Raw genomic sequence first — 22,188 nt, forward strand, 5'->3', positions numbered from 1 at the left:
TGATAAAGGGATGCAAAAAGACTTTTAACTGAGAGAAATTGATAAAAGACAATAAATATATGAAAAAAGGCTTAACTACATTAGTAACGAGGGATATGCATATTAAAACATCATAACATTACGCCCATCATGTAGTTATAAATCCTCTCAAGACCAAAAAATCTGTTGCAGACATTGTTGTTTGCCTGACCACAACCAACTACACAATTGTTTCCAAAAACAACCAATTTTGTTCAGTTTTTTTCTCCTCTTTGTATACCCACACACTTTAAAATATGCTGGCCATAGATCTGAATCTGGGTTAAATCCTCATGAGTCACTCTCTTTCCCAGTAATTGATTTAAGCATGGATTTTTGACATAATTCAGGGAAATGAGAGAGGAGAAATCTGCTAAAAAAAAATCTGCCGAAGATTTGCACACTCTTAAAAAATAGGTCAAGAAGTCCATTTCTGCCTCTGAATGGTGTCAGACCTAGCATGGACACCAGGAAGAGCTGCAGCTGTCATCTTGAAATCACCTTGGAGAGCTCTATGAGAATAGAATAACAGGTGGAAAAATAGGCCACAGCACAGCCCTCTTCATCCTCTGAACTTTGTTACATGACAAAGTGAATTTTCTCATTTAAATACACTTAAATGGACATTTTCTTTTATTTGCAACCCAAAGTAACCTGATACAATACCTCAACACTGGATGGTAATGTAAATTATTGCAACATTTTTGGATAATTATCAACAAATAAATGTAAGCAAATTAAAGTGTTCATCTCTTTTGACCCAGCTACTAATACTAGGAATCTTAGGAATCTATCCAAATTAAATAGTGCATATAAATAGATAGATGAATATATCCATGTCATATATTTGATATATATGTGTGTATATATATTGCGTATATGATCTAATTTCACACAACACATGCACACATCAGCCTTACTTGTAAAAGCAAAAAGAAAACAAAACAGAAATAAAACACTGGAAATAATAATATAAATACCCCTACATGGAAGTATATATAAATAAACTTGAGGCACTGTGGAATACCATAAAATTATATGAAACACTATGACATGTTCAAAGTACATAAGACAGATCTATAATATATAACTTGGAAAGACTTATTTTAATGTCAATGCAAGTTTATTTATTTATTTATTCATAGTATGATCCCATTGATCCCATTTTACCAAAGAATTATGTAATAGAAGAGTTCTAAAATCATATTCTTAAGCATAAATGAAAAATGATGATGGAATTTTGAACAGTGCTTAATATAAAAGGGATCTTAAAGATCATAGTTCCTGCCCTTTTATTTTATTAAGGTAGAAACTGAGTTCTGAAAAGGGTATGTGACTTGATCAGTTCTCACAGGTAGAAAAGAATCAAACATTCTGAATTTTACATCTATATATTGATAAGTTGCTCCGCATGGTGAGGTATGTGAGATAAAATGGGAGTGACACACAACTGTCTTTTCACTTAGTACAGATTAGAATAACATAATTTCAGAGTTTCAGAAAAGTCCTCAACATTATGTGAGGCTTCTTATTTATTTAGGGGCAATAACCTTAGCATTTAAGACACTGAGGTTACAGCAGTGTTCACAATACTCAAAATTTGAAAGCAACATCCATCAGCAGATGAATGAATAAAGAAAATGTAGTACTTATACACAATAGAGTACTATTCAGCCATAAAAAAGAATAAGATCCAGTCATCTGCAACAACATGAATGGAACTGGAGGGCTTACGTTAAGTGAAATAAACCAGGAACAGAAAGACAAACATCACATATTTTCATTTATTTGTGGGATTGAAAATTCAAAACAATTCAACTCATGAAGATAGAGAGTAACAGGATGGTTACTAGGGAGGGTAGTAGGAGGTGGGGGAGAGGTAGGTATAGTTAATGGGTACAAGAAGTAGCTAGAAAGAATGAATAAGACCTACTATTTAATCACACAACATGGTAACTATAATCAATAATAACTTAATTGTGCATTTAAAAATAACTAAAAGAGTGTGATTGGATTGTTTGTAACTCAAAGGATAAATGCTTGAGGGGATGGATACCTCATTCTTCATGCTGTGCTTATTTCACTGTGAATGTCCACATCAAAACGTTTCATGTATCCCATAAATATATATACCTACTATGTACCCACACAAATTTTTTTTAAAAGGTAGTGGGTCTTGTAGTAAGAAATATTTGAATTAGAATTCTGGATATGCCATTTTTGGTTTGTAAATCTCGGCTAGGTTACTTAACCTGTCTCAGATTTGGCTTCCTGTACTACACAACGGGAATAATAGCTTAGAACTGTTTTAAAGGTCTAAGAAACATAAACATATGAAAATACTGAAATGTATTATCCTCTATTTTTATTTTGGCAAAATCCACCCAATCTTTTTAAGAAATGCACTTTGTAACCAAAGACTTAATTCCAGTTTTCACTCCGCAGAGCAGTTTCTGAACAAGCTAAGGAATGGAGACATACCAGTGCCTTATATTTTTTATACTTTTCTCATCTTGGCATTTGATTATCTGGTGCTCCTCTGTACAGACAATTCAAGCAGAAATTGCAATAGACATTATCAAATATCCATGCCATTTGAGGTTAACAGGTGCCTGACATTACCATCAAACTTCATTTACTAAAGACTTTAGAGCACATGTTTGGTCTGATGGTGGATAAGTGGCAAGGGGCAATTTTGAGTGTTAGTTTTCCAGTTCTACGAAGTTATCAATCTTTCCCAATTGATATTCCAGGAATTACTGAACCAAACATTCCAATCATTGAACCAAACAAACCAAAAATATTTGTTTATTTTACATAGTGTGTATTTATTTAATCTATTAAGCACCTGCATAACGTTGTATTTTCGTTCATGCACTGGTAATAGGCAGAATTCTACATATCACCATTGTAGACCAGCAGTGCTATACCATCTACCTTTGTGGAGGCAAGTAGGGCAGAAGCAATGGACTCCAACTCAGTCACTCCATACTACCGTATTTGACCCAAAGATGAATGGTTGATTTAGAAATTAATCAAGGTGTTAAGTGTGGTTAGTATCAAGACTATTCATGAGAATAACCTTGATATGTTTGCTGTTGTCGTCCTCCTTGATGTTGCTGAAAGCAAGTTGTGACTGGAAGAAATGTGATCCCATTATAGGATACAATAGTTTAGATCTTGATCAGCTCCTGATATACATCTAATCCAACTCTCTCACTGTATGAATGTCATAGTATTCCTTGTGGTTTTATACAGGTTATCGAAATATTTTGGGTTTTGACATTTATCATTCTTTTTTTTTTTTTTTTTTTTTTTTTGAGACGGAGTCTCGCTCTGTCACCCAGGCTGGAGTGCAGTGGCCGGATCTCAGCTCACTGCAAGCTCCGTCTCCCGGGTTCACGCCATTCTCCTGCCTCAGCCTCCCGAGTAGCTGGGACTACAGGCGCCCGCCATCTCGCCCGGCTAGTTTTTTGTATTTTTTAGTAGAGACGGGGTTTCACCGTGTAGACCAGGATGGTCTCGATCTCCTGACCTCGTGATCCGCCCGTCTCGGCCTCCCAAAGTGCTGGGATTACAGGCTTGAGCCACCGCGCCCGGCCGACATTTATCATTCTTATGTGGGAAAAAATTACAATCCCATAAGTATATGTACAACTTAGATAAAGTTTTGGAGGAAAGTGGTATGTGTGAATTAACGCTGAAACTTCTAAAATCCTACAGGCAATCATAACAACTTTATAGGTTATTTTTCTCTCATTTTCACACTTAAGGAAAACTTACTTCCGTATGGAGTGTTAGATTCTTTTTATTACATTCCATTCAGAACATTCACCTGACTTTTCTCACCTTTTGGTATTGTTCTTTTATGGAGACTAAAAATCTAAAAACAACCAAGTAGGACGTGGGTCACATGATATTTGCAGAGAAACTTGAGTGAAACATTCTTCTATAATTAAGGTGAAAATCCTTTGGCCTGATTAAAGAGAAGTTGAATCTAATTAGAATATCATTTTTTAACCATTAGATGCCAGATTAATTTTGGGGGATTTAGAACAGGGGAAAAAACTACAAGTAAATATTAAAGGCAAAGTCTGTCTTTAATAGTATCCTTAGAGATCATGGGGGAAATTATATTTTATAAAATACTTTTTAAATATTTTATGTACTATATATATTCAAAGTTTTATATATTTTATAGGCTATATATATTTATATATTCAAAGTTTAAATACATATCTTCAAACTTTTGCTTCAGCTTACTTCTGCTTACTTCTGTGTAAGTCTGTTTTGTGCTGCTGTAACAGAATACTTGACACTGGGTAATTCATAATAAACACAAATTTGGTGGTTCATACTTCAGGTATCTGGGAAGTTCAAGATCAAGACATTTGCATCTGGCTAAGACTTTCATGATATGCATTACATGATGGAGGGCTGAAGGGCAAAAGCCCAAGAGGGGGTTGAACTAGTTCTTTTCTAATGACATTAATCTATTCATGAGGTCTCTGCCCTCATGACTTAAACACCTTCTCTTAGGCCTCACTTTCCAACACTATTACATTAGGGATTCAGTTTCCAACACATGATTATCAGTGGAACACATTAAAACAATAGCAGCTTCTGTGCCCATTCTGCCACTCCATGATATATGCTAATATTCTATTAATACATCCTGGATTTTCTAATTACTATACCTTTTTAGAGACAGGTACAGCATAGAATAGAATAACTTGTAGCAGCATTTCCCAAAGTCCATTCCACAAAATCACTAGTCTTATGAGGTAGATCTTCAAGGGAGGGAAATAACCATCAAATGAATTTGAAAAACAATGTGTATAACGTTCCCCATTTAATGAAGAATCAAAATATAGTTTATTGTTTTACATTCTCTAAATCAGTAGTAAAGGAACCTATTACCCGTGGTTGACAAGGTATTTCCAAAATTTGTTTGCCCCTGAAAACATGTTTGCAGAATTTGTGTTAGGTGATATCAATTAGTTAATGAACTAAGCTTGGTTAAATCTCTAGCCTAGCCTAGACACGGAGTGTTGAAGAAGTAGTGAGGTGGACCTTGGTCATATGACATGTAATACAGAAAGGAGAAACATGAGGGTTTTTTACTTTAATGCTTTCTGCTTCCCACAACTCTATTTTGGGGGCCTGATGGCTTGACTCTTCTTGTGATTAATAATTTACAATGCAATGGTAGTGATATATTATCAAATAATATGGTTATAATTTATCAAACACATTTTACAGCTTATGAAGGAAAAAATTATAGCTCAAATGGATAAAAGTATTGAGCCAATTTCAATGTTATTCCAAGTCGTCAGATGGTACTAGTATGCAGGTCACATGTGTGCATGAACACACACACACGTGCGCACACACACACACAGATATGCATCTACTCCCAATGAAACACAGTCTTAGATTTGCCTGGGGATCTAGCTATGTGAGAATCAAAATGGCAGCAATTCTGCTTCTGAACAGTTTTATAAATGCAGTGTATGCCAGAAGTGAAATCCAGAGTTAACCAAATAACCAAATTTTTCTTCACGTCAACTACACTATAGGTGATAAATAGGTAATTGTAGTAGTTAATGCCAGGAGTCCAAAATTATTTTCCTTTTTTATTACTTCTAAAATTTTATTTGGGGTTTAATTTTTTAAAATTTATTTTCTTTCTTTTTATTTCTTCTTCAATGTTTAAGGAGCAATAATATGTTTTAATTTAATTATTATAAATACTTATTTAAAACATAAGTATTACACAATTGCATATCATTTTTCATTAAATATTGAGTAGATACAAAAGGAAATTGATAAAATATGTGTAAAGGACTAAGAATAAAGATATGGTGATCCTCTGTGGGCACAACACTCAGTTTAATAAAAAATTATTATTATTAGCTTAAAATTCTTTGTGTGCCCAATCCCTTTCCCATCTCCTTCTCTCCATCTTCAGGGTACTCATCATATTCAGTTATTTACTGTTCCTTTGCTTCTATTTACATATGTATATATACACATACATATACTTGTATCTCTAAAAGTTTCCTGTTTTATTTGAAATATGCATCAGTATAATTAAGCTGTATATTCTTCTTCAATTTTTCTTTTTGCTTGATTTACATCTTGTAATTTATCCATGTCATTTCATGTAGCTATTATTCAGTTGTTTTCTCTGCTGTAGAATAGTCTGTGAAATTAATATATCAAACATTACTTACCTCTTCTAATGTTGGTGGTCATGCACTATTTAATTACAAGCTTTTTTAATATATAATTTTAAATATATTAGAGTTCTCTAGAGGGACAGAACAAATAGAATATACATATTTTATATATATATGTATATATATTAGTTTATTTAGTATTAACTCACACTATCACAAGGTCCCATAGTAGGCTGTCTTCAAGATGAGGAGCAAGGAAAGCCAGTTCAAGTTTCAAAGCTGAAGAATGTGGAATCTGGTGTTTGAGGGCAGGAAGCATTCAGCATGGGAGAAAGATGTAGGCTAGGACAGTCTAGTCTTTTCATGTTTTTCTGCCTGCTTTATATTCTAGCCAGGCTGGCAGCTGATTAGATGATGTCCACCCAGATTAAGGCTGCATCTGCCTTTCCCAGACCACTGACTCAAATGTTAATCTCTTTTGACAAGATCCTCACAGGCACACCTAGGATCAGTACTTTGAATCCTTCAATCCAATCAAGTTGACACTCAGTATTAACCATCACAAGTCCACCCCTTGTGAACTTGAACCCATACACATCTCCTGAGATCATACATAATCTTCAAATAAAGAAAACAATAAGGTCATAATTATGCCTAACGTCATACAACAATCATTTGTACAACCAGAAATGAACCAATCCCCAATCCAAATACTATTACATAAAGTTAACAATACTTAAATGCTGATATAAAGTCAATAAATCTCACATCACATGATAAAGGATAAAGGAAATAAAATGAAGATATTTTCTTAGTACAAGTGTATACATGCACAAACATGTATTTAATGAAAGAATGAGGAAATACTCATCACAATTACAGTCCTCTTTTCCGCAGCTGGTCACATGGTCATAGCTTGTATTGATGACTACCTTCTTCTACTACCCATTCTGTATTCCCTTTGCCTAAGCACCTCATCAGGTCATGGGTTGGTTTTTTTTTTTTTTTTCCTGGTGGAGTGACCCAAACCTTCATTCCTGAAGGGTCTGGACCATTTGTAGTTCTGCCTGGATTGAGGTGTTGTAGTTTCCCATTGACCTTAATTACAGGGCATGTAATAATAAGAGACAACCTAATGGATCTCCTGTATTCCATGTATACTCTTCCTTACCTCAGTTGTGTATTAGTAGACTGATTTCGTCATAATAGTCAGGGTCAATCACTCCAGCCAACATTGTAACTTCCTCTTAGCCTGTTGACTTAAAGGTAGAAGGAGCCCAAAGTGTCCAGGTGGCAATCTTAACTTCCTGTTTAATGGGATCATTGTTGGGCCTCCTGGTGGTAGCCTTCCTCCCTCTGAAGCTAAGACCTGTAGGCCATCAGCACATAATGTTATGGGCACATATCTCTTCTAGAAGGTTTGAGGATATATATTCATATGCTTAAGAATGAAATTGCTGGGCCATAAGCTGTGTGCAAATTCAACACTATTAGGTCATACTAATTTATTTTTTGAAGTCATTTTTACTCTTTCCACCAGAAATATATTTTAGTAACTCCACACCATTCCTGACATTTGATATTACCTACTTAGGAATTTTTAAAAGACATGGTAAGATTACCTCATTACAGTCTCAAATAATTATTTAAGTACATAATATTTATAATTTTTAATTTATGATTAATCCTATCTACCATCATTTAGAAAATATTTACATATGTCCATTTACATTCCTCACAAATGATTCAAACATAAATAGTTGTGAGTGCAAGGGAGCTAATTTCCTATAATATATGTATAAACTTTGTTAAATTAATCAATGCATTTATCACATATAATTGATAGTCATTCAGTTATCAATCACTAAATATTACTTGACAATCAAAAGACACAAAATGATGAATGAAAATGCAAGGTCAACCAGTATGTATAGTTCACACAGAAAAATCACAATCCATGAATATTTCTTTCTATTTGCTGTCAAAACCTCTGCATTCAAATATATTGAAAATTATAATTAAAAAGAAAATACTTACCAAGTTTTAGCCAAAGATATGTTTTTAAATGAATTCATGATTCAACTGAAGCTTGTATACCTTGTGAATTATTGCACGTTAAGGGTTTGCCTCCCTGCCTCCCTCCCTCCCTCCCTCCCTCTCTTCCTTCCTTCCTTCCTTCTTTCCTTCCTTCCTTCCTTCCTTCCTTCCTTCCTTCCTTCCTTCCTTCCTTCCTTCCTTCCTTCCTTCCTTCCTTCCTCCCATTTCTCTTTCCTTACTTTGGTTAGGATTGCTTTTGCTTTTTTGGTTCCATAAATGCTTTAGGTTTTCTTTTTTCTAATTCTGTGAAAATGACATTGGTATTTTGATAGAGATTGCATTGAATCTATAGATTAACTTGGACAATATGTTCATTATTGATTCTTCCAATCCATGAACATGGAATGTCTTTCCATTTATTTACATCCTCTTCAATTTCTTACAAGAGTGTTTTGTAGTATTCCTTGTAGAGATCTTTTATCTCCTTGATTAAATTTATTCCTAGGTATTTTTTTTTTTTTTTTTTTTTTGAGACGGAGTCTTGCTCTGTCGCCCAGGCTGGAGTGCAGTGGCCGGATCTCAGCTCACTGCAAGCTCTGCCTCCCGGGTTTATGCCATTCTCCTGCCTCAGCCTCCCAAGTAGCTGGGACTACAGGCGCCCGCCACCTCGCCCGGCTAGTTTTTTTGTATTTTTAGTAGAGATGGGGTTTCACCGGGTTAGCCAGGATGGTCTCGATCTCCTGACCTCGTGATCCACCCATCTCGGCCTCCCAAAGTGCTGGGATTACAGGCTTGAGCCACCGCGCCCGGCCACTAGGTACTTTTTTGTAACTATTATAAATAGGTTTGCCTTCTTTGTTTCTTTTCAGCTATTTCATTATTGATGTATTTTCTAAATGCTACTGATGTTTGTGTGTTGATTTTATGTTCTGCAACTTTACTGAATTTGTTCATCAGTCCTAAAAGTTTCTTTGTGAAGTCATTTGTTTTTTCCTAGATATTAGAAAAAAACCGCAGTTATGTTTGCACCAACCTAATATAAGATTATGCCATCTGAGAAGATGGACAATTTGACTTTTGCTTTTCCAATTTGACTGTACTTTATTTCTTTTTATTGCCTGATTGCTCTTACTAGACTCCCTGTACTATGTTGAACAGGAGTGGTGAAAGTGGGCATCCTGTGTTGTTCCAGTTTTTAGATGAAAAGTTTTCAACCTTTCCCTATTCAGTATGGTGTTTGTCAAATATGGCCTTTATTACTTTGAGGTGTGATTCTTCTACACTGACTTTCTTGAGAGTTTTTGCCATAAAGGGATTTTTATTCTTGTCAAATGCTTTTTCTGCGTCTATTGATGGTCACATGTTTGGTCCTTTATTCTGTTAATGTGATGCATCACATTTATTGATTTGCAAATATTGAGCCGTCCTTGCAACCCTAAGATAAATCTCACTTTATCATGGTGTATTATCTTTTCTTAACCTGTTGTTCAATTTGGTCTGCCAGTATTTATTGAGGATTTTCACTTCTGTGTTCATTAGGGATATCATCCTGTAGTTTTCTTTTTATTGTGTCCTTCTCGCGTCTTGGTATTAGAGTCATGCTAGCCTCATAGAATGAGTTACAGAGAATTCCCTCCACTTCTGTTTTTTTGTAATAGTTAGAGAAAGTTTGATGTTAGTTCTTTTTATATCTTTAGGAGAATTCAGCAGTGAATTCATCTGTTCCTGGGTTTTTCTTTGTTAGCAGACTTTAATATTGCTTCAGTCTTTATACTTGTTATTGGTCTGCTCAGGTTTTCTATTTCTTGCTGATGCAATCTTAGTAGGTTGTATGTTTCCATGAAAATTTAATTATTAGAACATTCTCAGGAGGAAAAGCATCACTATTCAACAATATTTCAAAGAGACAGCAAGTGAGGAAAAAAGGAAACATTTATTCTTTAAACAACCTTCCCTAATGGAGCTTACAAAGAGAGTCCTAGAGAAAGAGGACTGAACATCTGTGGAACAAAAATTTAGAAAGACATGTTGATTGTTCAGACAAGATAACAATACAAAGTTAACAAAATAAGAGTTTTGGTGACAGAATCTTACCTTCAGCAAGAGTCCATCGAGTAGGACATCAGTTGTATCATGCCTCTTTTACAGATTCTGAGCTTTCTTTTGGAAATTAGCCCATTGAAAAACCACGTACAAAAGCCATAGGCACTCAGATTTGGACATGTTTAAACAACAGGACCTAGGTTCCAGTACAGTGAAATTGTTTGCAATAAATCTCCAGTAACACCTTGTCAAAGCCAACACAAACTAATTAAAGGAAGAAGAAAGAGCAGATGGCTCTATTCTCGCCTTTAGAGATTATATAGCTTCAATTAACAGGAGGCAAAAGAAAAAAAAAAGTGCTGTACCTTTTTGGTAACAAGAATATAAATATTCTTTTAATCACAGTTTGGCCATAGGGAAACAATATATAATTACAATTTACAATGCTATTTCAGAGTTTTAATAGTTGTTGGCTATCTCGTCCTCTAAGAGAAGAATATCATTAAAGTCTTTCTCCTCTGTGATACGTTTTCCCCAGTGAAAGATAAGTTTCTAATTTCCTCTATATACAGAGGTTTTATTTCAGACTTTCAGATGCTGTCTGGAAATATTACAAACAAAAATTTAATTCAGAGATTGCCTTAGTAAAGTGAACAAGCAATAAATATTGTGGTGTATTATGGAAGTGATAAGAATTTTGTGATTAAAAAAATTTAGCCCGAAATCTTTTTTGTTATATTTTAAGGTAAACATGAGAGAAGCATTTGGTTCATGTGAGTAGTGACAGTTATTCAATTCAGGAAAACTAAAAAAAGATAGTGCTCAAATGACTATTGGATATTATCACTACATTTCCCTCATTCGCCTAGTTGGTTAATTCTTTCTCTAACATTAGAAAAGAAAGAAACTCACTGCCATCTCATGAATTAATATGCCTCGTTTACTAAAGCAGATTGTTCTTCGCTCACTTATTAGAGCCATCTTCAACAAGGCTAACAATGGCAAAAGAGGTCCTTTGAATTGATAAGTGACAAGCGATGGGAAAAATAATCACTTTTTCCTCAAAGTTATACTATTATAGAAGCTCATTCTTTTCAAAAATGTTCTTACTATGAAGCAGTAAGTGTGATTAAAAAGAAGGAGACATTTCCATCTGAGGGACTCTGTGACTTTTCATCTGCAGTAATTTTAAAGAAATGGAGAGAAAAAATTGAATTTCAATTAATCAAAATGAAGACGACAGATGTGAAATCTTGTCTTCAAAATGCCGATGGAGAGTTGTGCATTTATAAACTCCAATGTTTCTTCTGAAAAAATAGTCTCACATGAACACTCTAGCTAAATTTAACCCATTTCTATCACATGTTAGAATTTTCATAGAACTTAGCACTAAAAGAAATTCTCTTATTTGTTTATTTTTCTTACTATGCTACTGTCTTCTTTACTAGAATATAATTTTCATGATACAGGTTTATTTTCTGTCTTGTTTTAAATTTCTAATGCCCAGGGGATCTTCATTAAATAAATGTTTGTTAAATTAATTACAAAATATGGGTGAATAAAATAATCAACAGAAGTGGTCTCAGCCTTTCTGAGCTTATAGCTTAATTGACTAAAACCCAAAAGAACCAATTTTCCATAACTGTCATCTTAGCTCAGAGGCAAAATGTCAAAGGCATTGAGATTCTCAGCTTTCAACTGAGAGACTTAGTGTGACACTGCTTTGACACTGACGAGTTTGCAGAATTGTGAGTTACCTGACCATCTTGGGCCCCTAGTCATTTGTACATAATGGGCATAATAATTTATAATGTATTGGGAAAGCTGAAAAGATAACTTATGTGTAGTGTTTGACACTGTTTTAAGTGTTCAGTAAGTGTTAGTTAGCTCTTAGGATTTTTAGAGATAATTCATGGGGCTCTTGCTGTACAAAGTGAGTCTATCTGTCCATAGGTCATCAGTTGCAATAAATGTCAAATAGAGCTTTCTTCAACGCCCTTTAATTTTTAATTCCACATGTTAAAATTTATATTTAGAAGCGGAGCAAGGTTGCTTGTGCCTGTCGTCTCAGCTACTCAGGAGGATGAGGCAGGAGGATCATTAGGGCTCGAGGTCAGGAGTTTGAGACAAGCCTGGGTAACACAGTGAGACCATATCTCTAAAAATATATATTAAAATATTTAAAAAGTTCACATTTAGAGTGAGAATGTTAGCTATATGATAAGTAAGGAGATAACACCATACTTAGAGAAATTTTAGGTACTTTCTATGGGCAATTTAACCACACTATATTTTGGAATTATTTCAAATCTTTCTTCTACATGCATATATACCTTGAGCAGTTACAGCAAAGAATGTCTCTTTGTAACAGTTTAGAATTCTTTACTTCCTGTCGGATTTAGCTAACTTGAGGTAAATATAAATCAAGGACATTTCTATGCAATGGGTTTGTGATTTTACAAATGCAATGCTGGTAAAGACAAACAACTTGGTGTTATTTTTAGTATTTGCAAACATCACTTCAGGTAGAGTGAAGGATTTGAGCCGAATCATGCTCAGAGTTTGAATACCTACATTACTTGAGACGTAAGTATTGCCTCTAAATAAGTTTTCTGGAGTTTTTTCCCCAACTTTTCCTAGCTACTTAGGAAAACGTATCACTTATTTTCATTTATTTGGGTTTGAAAAATGTCTTCCTTAAAGAATTTAATTAATATTCAAGAAATTGGAGCTTCAGGTTAAAAACTTTTTTAGGTAACTTTTCTTCTTAAGTAACATTATTATTTAAGCTCTAGAACGCAACTTTCTCTGAAGGCATTTTGTAATGTATTCCTTTTCACTCTTTTTATTTTTAATTTTTGTGGGTACATAGTAGGTATATATATTTATGGGATACATGAAATGTTTTAATACAGACATGCAAAGTGAAATAAACACATCACGGAGAATGTGGTATCCATCTTCTCAAGCATTTATCCTTTGAGTTATAAGCAATCCAATTACACTCTTTAAGTTATTTTAAAAAGCACAATTAAGTTATTATTAATTATGGTTGTCTTGTTGTGTGATCAAATAGTAGGTCTTATTAATTCTTTCTAGTTATTTTTTGTGCCCATTTACTATACCTACCTCCCCGCCACTTTCCACTACCATTCTCAGCCTCTGGCAATTATCCTTCTATTGTCTTTGTCCATGAGTTCAATTGTTTTGATTTTTAAATCCCACAAATAAGTGTGAACATGCGAAGTTTGTCTTTCTGTGCCTGGCTAACTTCACTTAACATAGTGATCTCCAGTTCAATCCATGTTGTTGCAAATTACTAAATCTCATCCCTTTTTATGGCTGAACTCCATTGTGTACTTCATTGTGTATATGTACCACATTTTCTTTATCAATTCATGTGTTGATGGACACTTAGCTTGCTTCCAAATCTTAGCTATTGTAAACAGTGCTGCAACAAACACAGGAGTGCAGACATCTCTTCGATATACTGATTTCCTTTATTTTGGGTAGATACCCAGCAATGGGATTGCTGATTCATGTGATAGCTCAGATTTTAGTTTATAGAGTAACTTTCTGACTGTTCTTCATAGTGGTTGTACTAATTTACATTCCTACCAAATGCAGAAAAAGGTTCCCTTTTCTCCACATCCTTGCAAACATTTGTTATGGCCTGTCATTTGGATGTACGTCATTTAACCTGCATGAGATGATATATCTCATTGTAGTTTTCGTTTGCATTTCCCTGATGATCAATGATGTTGAGTACTTTTTTATATGGCTGTTTGCCATTTGTATGTCTTCCTTTTGAGACATGTCTATTCAAATCTTTTGCCACCTTTTTGATCAGATTATTAGTTTTCTTTTTTTCCTGTAGGTTTATTAGAGCTCTTGTTATATTCCTGTTATTAATCCCTTGTCAGATGGGTAGTTTGCAAATATTTTCTCCCATTCTGTGGGTTTTCCCTTCACTTTGTTTGTTGTATCCTTTGCTGTGCAGAAGCTTTTTAACTTGATGTGATTTCATTTGTCCTTGTTTTTGCTTCAGTTGTCTGTATTTGTGGGGTATTACCCTAGAATTCTTGCCCAGAAAAGTGTCCTGTAGATTTTCCTCAAAATTTTCTTTTCATAGTTTCATAGTTTAAGGTCTTAGATTTAAATATTTAATCCATTTTGATTTGATTTTTGTATATGGTGATACATAAAAGTCTAGTTTAATTCTTATGCATATGAATATCAAGTTTTCCCAGCACAATTTATTAAAGATACTGCCTCTTCTCCAGTGTATTTTTTGGCAGCTTTGTCAAAAATGAGTTCACTGTGGATGTGTGTATTGGTTTCTGAGTTCTCTGTTCTGTTCCATTGGTCTATGTGTTTGTTTTTTATGTCAGTACCATGCTGTTTTGATTACTATAGCTCTGTAGTATAACTTGAGGTCAGGTAATGTTATTCTTCCAGTATGTTTTTTCTTTTTGCTTAGAATAACTTTGGTTATTCTGGGTCTTTTGTGATTCCATCTAAATTTTAGAATTTGTTTCTTTTTCTGTGAAAAATGTGATTGGTATTTTGATAGGAATTGCATCAAATCTGTAGATTGCTTTGGGTAGTATGAACATGTTAAAAATACTGACTCTGACAATCCATGAACATGAAATATATTTCTGTTTTTTGGTGTTTTCTTCAATTTCTTTCATCAGTGTTTTATATGGTTAACTCCCAGGTATTTAATTTTATGTGTGGCTATCATAAATGAGATTACTTTTTAAACTTCTTTTTCACATTGTTCATTGTTGGAATATAGTGATGCTGCTGACTGTTGCATGTTGATTTTGTATCCTGCAACTTTACTAAGTGAATCAATTCTAAGAGTTTTCTTGTGGAGTCTTTAGGTTTTTCCAAATATAAGATCATGTTATCTGCAAACAAGATAGTTTGACTTCTTTCTTTCCAATTTGGATGCCCTTCATTTATTTCTCTTGTCTGATTGCTCTAGTAAGGACTTCCCATACTATGTTGAATAACAATGGTGACACTGGGCATCCTTGTCGTGTTCCAGATCTTAGAGGAAAGGCTTTCAGATTTTTCCCATTCAGTATGATATTACCTGAAAGGTCTGTCATATATTGAGGGATGTTTCTTCTGTCCCAGTTTTTTGAGGGTTTTTATCATGAAGGGATGTTGAATTCATGAAGGAATGTTGAATATGATGAAGGACGTTTATCATGAAGGGATGTTGATGTCCTGGAATCAGGGACCCCAAGAGCCTGCTTGGTGCTTTACCCACTGTAGGTCTTCCGATACCTAAGGTGCAAGACAAAGTCCCCTTCACTCTACCCTCTCTTTTCTTAAGAATAAGGAGTTTTGCACCATAACCACCATAGCTGAGAATGTGCTGAGTCTCTCCTGAAGCCAGCAAATCTCAGAGGCTCTTTCAAGGACCTTGATGTAATACCTAGGTATTGCTGCTGGTTATTCGGGGCTCGAGAGCTCTCCAGTTAGCAAGTGATGAATCCGTCCAGGACTGGGTCCTTCCCTTCAAGGCAGAGAGTTCCCTTCTGGCCCAGAGTGTGTCTAAAAATGTTGCCTGCTATCTAGGGTCTGGAATGGGAGCCTTATGACTCTGAACCATTGCCCTATCCTACTATTGCTGAGCTGGTATCCAAGATACAAGATTAAGTCCTCCCAATATTTCCCTCTCCTCTCCTCTCCTCTCCTCTCCTCTCCTGTCCTCTTATCCCCTTTCCTCTCCTCTCCAAGTAGAAGGAAGGGGTCTGTTTTGGAGCGATGTAAGTTGTGTAGCCTGGGTTTAGGGAGGGACGATGCTAGTACTTGCTCAGTTGCCCCAACTGGTGTCTCAGTATGTCGCATGTCACCCAGGTCCACTATCTCTGGGCATACTTCAGCCTTAGGACTCATCTAGGTTTTGCGTCCTTGTGGTCTAGAATGCCTTTCAAATTTACTTGAAAACACAGAACGTGGTAGCCCTAGTTTGCAAGGTTTGCTGGCACTCAAGTTTGAACCTCTAGAATCAGCGATTCCCCTCTGGCTAGGGCTGGTTTAAATGCTCCCTCTGTGGCAGGCAACACCTCAGTTTGGTCCAGTTTTTCTTTCAGCTGTAACAGAACAGCACTGAGTTCAATCCCTCAAAACTGCTGTATTTTCCATCTCTCAGCACCCAGAGAAACTCTCCGGCCACACAAGAGCTGCTGGGGGTCAGGGAAGTATGGTGTTGAGATTCAAGACTGTTTTATCTAACTTCTCAGTGCCTCTTTCAGTGATATGAAGTTAAAACCTGATACTATGAGTACTCACCTGATTTTTGGTTCTTATGAAAGTGTGTGTGTGTGTGTATGTGTAAATACTTGTAAAATTTGTGTTTTTCTGGGGTTGGGGGTAGGTGATAGGTGGAGCATTCTATTCCTCCATCTTGCTCTGCCTCGCTCTCTAATGTATTCTTAATGCAGACATTCTTTTACAAAAAAAAAAAAAAAAAGATCAGGAGATTCTAACAGCCTCTATCAATTATATATGTTAATGGAAATGTGAAATGGTTAAGAGAATTTCAAACTTCAAGCAAACTTCATATTATTCACATATTGCTCTGAGATATTTATATTTAGTTCTGATCTGAGTATGTGTAAGATTGATGCTAATAAAAAGAGAAATGATTCAAAACAAATAAAAGAGCTCTAAGAAAAAGGACATGGTACTTGCTTAGATCTTCATCTTTTGAGGCAGGGGGACAGGACTGTACAACTTCTGTGGTTGATCAATACAATGTATGAAAAAGAGCTCACCCCACCTTCCCATTGTTTTATTTTGCCTTCATCCTTACCTTCTACCCTCTCTAAACTTTATGCCTTACATCTATCTTCCTTTGATGTAATCAGAGAATATGTAGATTTACAGCAAGAGTAATATTTATCTTTTCTTGTAATTTAACTACAAACTTTATGTGAAAATAATAAGACCACACAACTGGTTTGATAAAAGATGGCACAAGATGACATCAGATCAAATCACTGTAAAATACACACACACACACATTTTAAAAACTATAAAATCTGGACAGAATATTTCCAAGCAATCAGGAGTTTGTTTTGTATTTTCTGGATAATATGTAAAATTATTGAAAAAATGTAGATACAAGAGTTGAAGTTCACTTTTACTGTGGCTTTTGTCCTGAGAACCCATGAAAACAAGGGATCAGCAAACTACATTCCCTACTGTAATATTTGCTAATCCCTGCTCTAAAATGTGGTGTAGGGAAATAGGTTGTTAAGCAGAGAATAGTGGTCTCTGCAGGCAGGGAACATAGATTTAGTATTGATAATTGGCCAGACTGTTGGGATTTGGGAAACCTGGTCCTAGAGAGAAGGAAGCAAGGAAGAGGCTTCAAAAATCTTCGTAAACAAACCTTGTTAATGTCTTTACCAACTCCTACACATCCACAGGGGAAAACTTCAGGAGGTCTGGAAGGCAGAACCACTGGGACGCTGGAGATCCGGGCAAACATTCCAGAGCTTATACAGTAGTGGGGAGATAGAGCTTAAGTTGTTGTTTTTTCTATTTATATGCCTCCATCTTGGATGAGAGAGCTTAAGTTGTGTGCCCAGCTAAAGAGACATTAATAGACAGTCTGGATTTCAGTTGAAACTCCAATGATGGCATAATCTAGGATTAGGATACAAAGTGATTTTCTTATCATTGTGTTGCCTGACAGATCACTGTCTGACAGATCTCTTTTGGAGCCATGTGAGCTGTACAGCCTGGGTTTAGGGCGGGATGAGGCCAGCACTTCCTTGGCTGCCCCAGCTGGTGTCTCAGTATGTCGCACGTCCCCGAGGTCCACTGTCTCTGGGTCTACCTCAGAATGTTCCTTAAATAAAGGTTATATAGTATATATCCACCACATATCTTCCATGACGTCCAATGCGATGAAAAAAAAAAATAGGAAAAAAAGAAAAAGCAGCAGGTAATAAAGAGGAAAAAAAGACAGTAAAATTATAACCAAAGATGTTCAAAACTCTGGATATTGTAGACAAATGCATCAGCATAACAATAATCTTATGTTAAAGACAACTAGGAATCCATTTAAAAAGTCATATGGACATTTTGGGAATGGCAAAATACAATATTTGAACTTAAGAACTCGGGTGCTTTTAAGAGGAGAGTGGAGATAGAAGAAAAATGGATTTGAAAAGTAAAAGACAAATTAATGGATGAGATCCAGAGTAGAAAGAAAAGAACAAAAAATAGTCTCTAAGAAATGTGAGGTACAGTCAAATATATTATATGCATTTATTTTTGAGTTCCTAAAAAAGAGAACGGTTAACATTGAGCATAAGTAACATTTGAAAACATATTGTTCAATAATTTTCCTAATATGATGAAAACATCAACCCACAGAGTCAAAAATTTAGCAAGCCCTATACAGAATAAATAAACACAAAGAAACCATACCTAAGCATGTAATAGTCAAAAAGCTGACATCTTAAATGCAGCCAGATTAAAAAAAATTTTAAAAATTAAAAAGGAAGTAATAATAGACTAATTACAAACTTTTTAAAAAATCTAAGAAAATTCAAAGACAATCTTTAATGAGATAAAAGAAAAAAATATGCTGCCAACTCAGAATTATATGCAGATAAAATATTCTTCAGTAATTAAAGTTTTTTGAAAGGAATTGTGTTTTTCATTAAAAAGCTCATATTTTTCAATAGTTTCTTGCAAGCAGGACAAAACTATTTAAATTAGTTAAAGGGAAAATTATCACAAATGAAAGCACAAAACTCTAAGAAAAAAACACAAAAAGACTAGAAAGTTAAACACAGTGATAAATGTAACCAAATATTAGCTATTTATTAAAAGGAAAATTAAAATGTCCTATGAAATTTATAATATATTAAAATTATATTCAGCACAAAGATAAGGAGTTGGTAAATGAAGTTATAATGTTTTAAGTTTCTTACATTCTCTGGGAAGCAGCAAATAAACAACTTCAATCAATAGTGTGAATAAACCAAGGATACGTGATTTAATCTATAGAGTAACCATTAAAAGAATAAAATGAGTAACAAAATAAAATGTGAGTAAAGAGCTAATAAAGAAATACAATGAAACAATTAAAATACTTAATCTCAAAGAATGTGACAAAAACGTAAAAAATGAAAACATATATGGAAAAAATAAAAAAAGGAAAATAGTAGACTTGTTTGTGACTCGAACAGTTGTCATATTAAATGTATCTGGCAGAGAATTTCCAGTTTCAGCTCCAATATATAGAGTTGAAAGTTGTCACTGCTATCCTGAGAACAAGAAAAATCAAGAGAAACATTTAGCAATAATTTTCTTATGGCCATCACAGAACTAAGTTCATAGAGCAGACTACCACTTAAAATTAGAGAAGAGCTGAGATATGGAGTCATAAATTTGTAATCACCTAAGTAGCAATTTTGATAAATGGCTGAAGGTTGAGTGTGAACAAGCTATACAGTGTGAAACTCCCACTGCAGTCTTAAGAGATGTCCTACATTATGGTGAGTTTTTATCATCAGGATTCTTACCAAGTTCTCACAGTGAAAAGCCACAGAGATCCCCTCATGTCACTAGCAGGGAAGGTGACAAGTAACTACAGTAAAATATATCTAGGTAGCCTAACTCATTACTCACATGCAACATTGTGCTGGAAGTACTAACTAAAGCGAGTTTAAAGAAGAACCAAGTTGGAAAAGTTACACCACTAGATTTCTGGACTTTACATAAACCTACAGTAATTAAGGGATATGATTAGGGCAAGGTAGCACAATTAGACCAATGGAATTAAGTAGAAATTCCAGAAATGTACCTACATATAGGCATACTTGATTTTTCATAAATAAGACATTATTATTTAATGGGAAAATAACTGGATATTCAATAAATGGTGCTGGGGTAATTGAAAAAAGTGGGAAAAATTAACTGATGCCTATCTTACACCATATACAAAAATAATCCAATATAAATTGAAAATGTATATGGGAAAGCTAAAATCATAAAGCTTCTAGACAAAAATGTTAGAGAATATCTTCACTACTTTGCAAATACAAAGATTTTTATTACACATAACATCAAAAAATAATAACTGTACTAAAGAAGACAGTAAAATGTCAAGGCACTTATAGCCAAAGAGATAAAAACATTAAAAAATCCAAAACCCACTACTTAAAAACAAACAACTCATTTTTAAAAATTTACCAAAACCACAAATAGTTACCCAATCAAGTTCATCAGCTGAACAACAAATAGGAAATAAGCAACATTAATCACCAGAGACACAAATCATTAACACAATGCTATACAACTATACATCAACAGAATAACTAATATTAAAAAGTTTGATAACATCAAGTGTTACCAATGTGGTGTCAATTGCATCACTAGTAAATTTGTACCATCACTTTGGAAAACAATTGGAAAATTTCTAAGAAAGCTAAAATATGTATACCGTGTACTGTATGATTTCATTAACATGGATTTTATAGAGGGAAAACTAAGCTGTTGTATTAGTGGCCAGAATACTGATTACATTTAAAAAGGGGATAATGTTTCGAAGCAGAATAATAGATCGTTTTGGGGTCTTGAAAGATGTTCGAATTCTAAATCAAAATAGTAGTTACAGGTGCTTTTCATATGTAAAAGTTTATAAATTATTACTTAATTTAAAAGCAATAAGGAAAACAGATAATAACAACTGCAATATAGGTAAGCTGTGTAGGTGATAATGATAAAAATTGAAATGTGCATTAATATATGTAAATATCAATATATATAAGTCAGATGCGAATGATTCTCTCTATTCCTAGGTCTTTGCTTTTATCTCTCATAATTAGCTCTTCAGTACAGATACACAGAAGAAAAATTAGATGAAATGATAAGCATATAGTCATGTAAGTAAATTTCTAATTTTGTTCCTTTTATTTTTAGGTGACATAATAATTTTACATATTTATGGGATACAGTGATATTTTGATAGATGCGCCCAGTGTTTAATGATGAAATCAGGGTAAGTAGCATATTCATCACCTCAAATATTTATCTATTATTTGTGTTGTGAATATTCAATATCCTCTCTTCTAGCTTTTGAACATATAGGTTATTGCTCACTATATTCACCATGCAGTGCTGTAGAGCACTAGAAATTATTCCTTCCATCTAGCTATAATTTTGTTCCTATTAACTAACCTCTCTCTCTACTCCTCATTTTTATGCTTCCCAGCCTACAGTAACCTTAATTCTGATCTCCACTTCTATAAGCTCAACTTTTATTTAGTTCTCACATATGAAATAGAACATGCAGTATTTTTCTTTTTGTGCCTGACTTCTTTCACTTAACATAATGTCCTTCAGCATTATCCATGTTGCCATGAATGACAATATTTTATTTTTATTATGACTCAATAGTATTCAGTTGTATATGTATACCACATTGTTTTCTATTCATCTGTTGATGAACTTTTAGGTTGATTTCATATATTAGCTATTGTGAATAGTGTTGCAATAAACATGGGGTTGCAGATATTGCATCAATATACTGACTTTCTTTCTTTTGAATAAATACCCAACAGTGGGATTGCTGCATCGTTTGGTAGTTCTGAGTTTTTCAAGAAATCTCCATACTGTTTTCCACACTGGTTGTACTAATTTACTTTCCCCCCAACAGTATGTAAGAGTTCCCTTTTCTCTACATTCTTGCCAGCATTTGTTATTTTTGTCTTTTTGATAATAGTCAGTCTAACTGGGGTGAGATAAGATCTCCTGGTTTTGATTTGCATTTACCCGATGATTATTGATGGTGAAGATTATTTCATAAACTTGTTTGCCATTTGCATATCTTTTCTTTGAGAAATTCTTTTTTTTAGAATATTTA

Source organism: Rhinopithecus roxellana, chromosome 3 (genome assembly GCF_007565055.1).
Source record: "Rhinopithecus roxellana isolate Shanxi Qingling chromosome 3, ASM756505v1, whole genome shotgun sequence".
Taxonomy (NCBI): Eukaryota; Metazoa; Chordata; class Mammalia; order Primates; family Cercopithecidae; genus Rhinopithecus; species Rhinopithecus roxellana.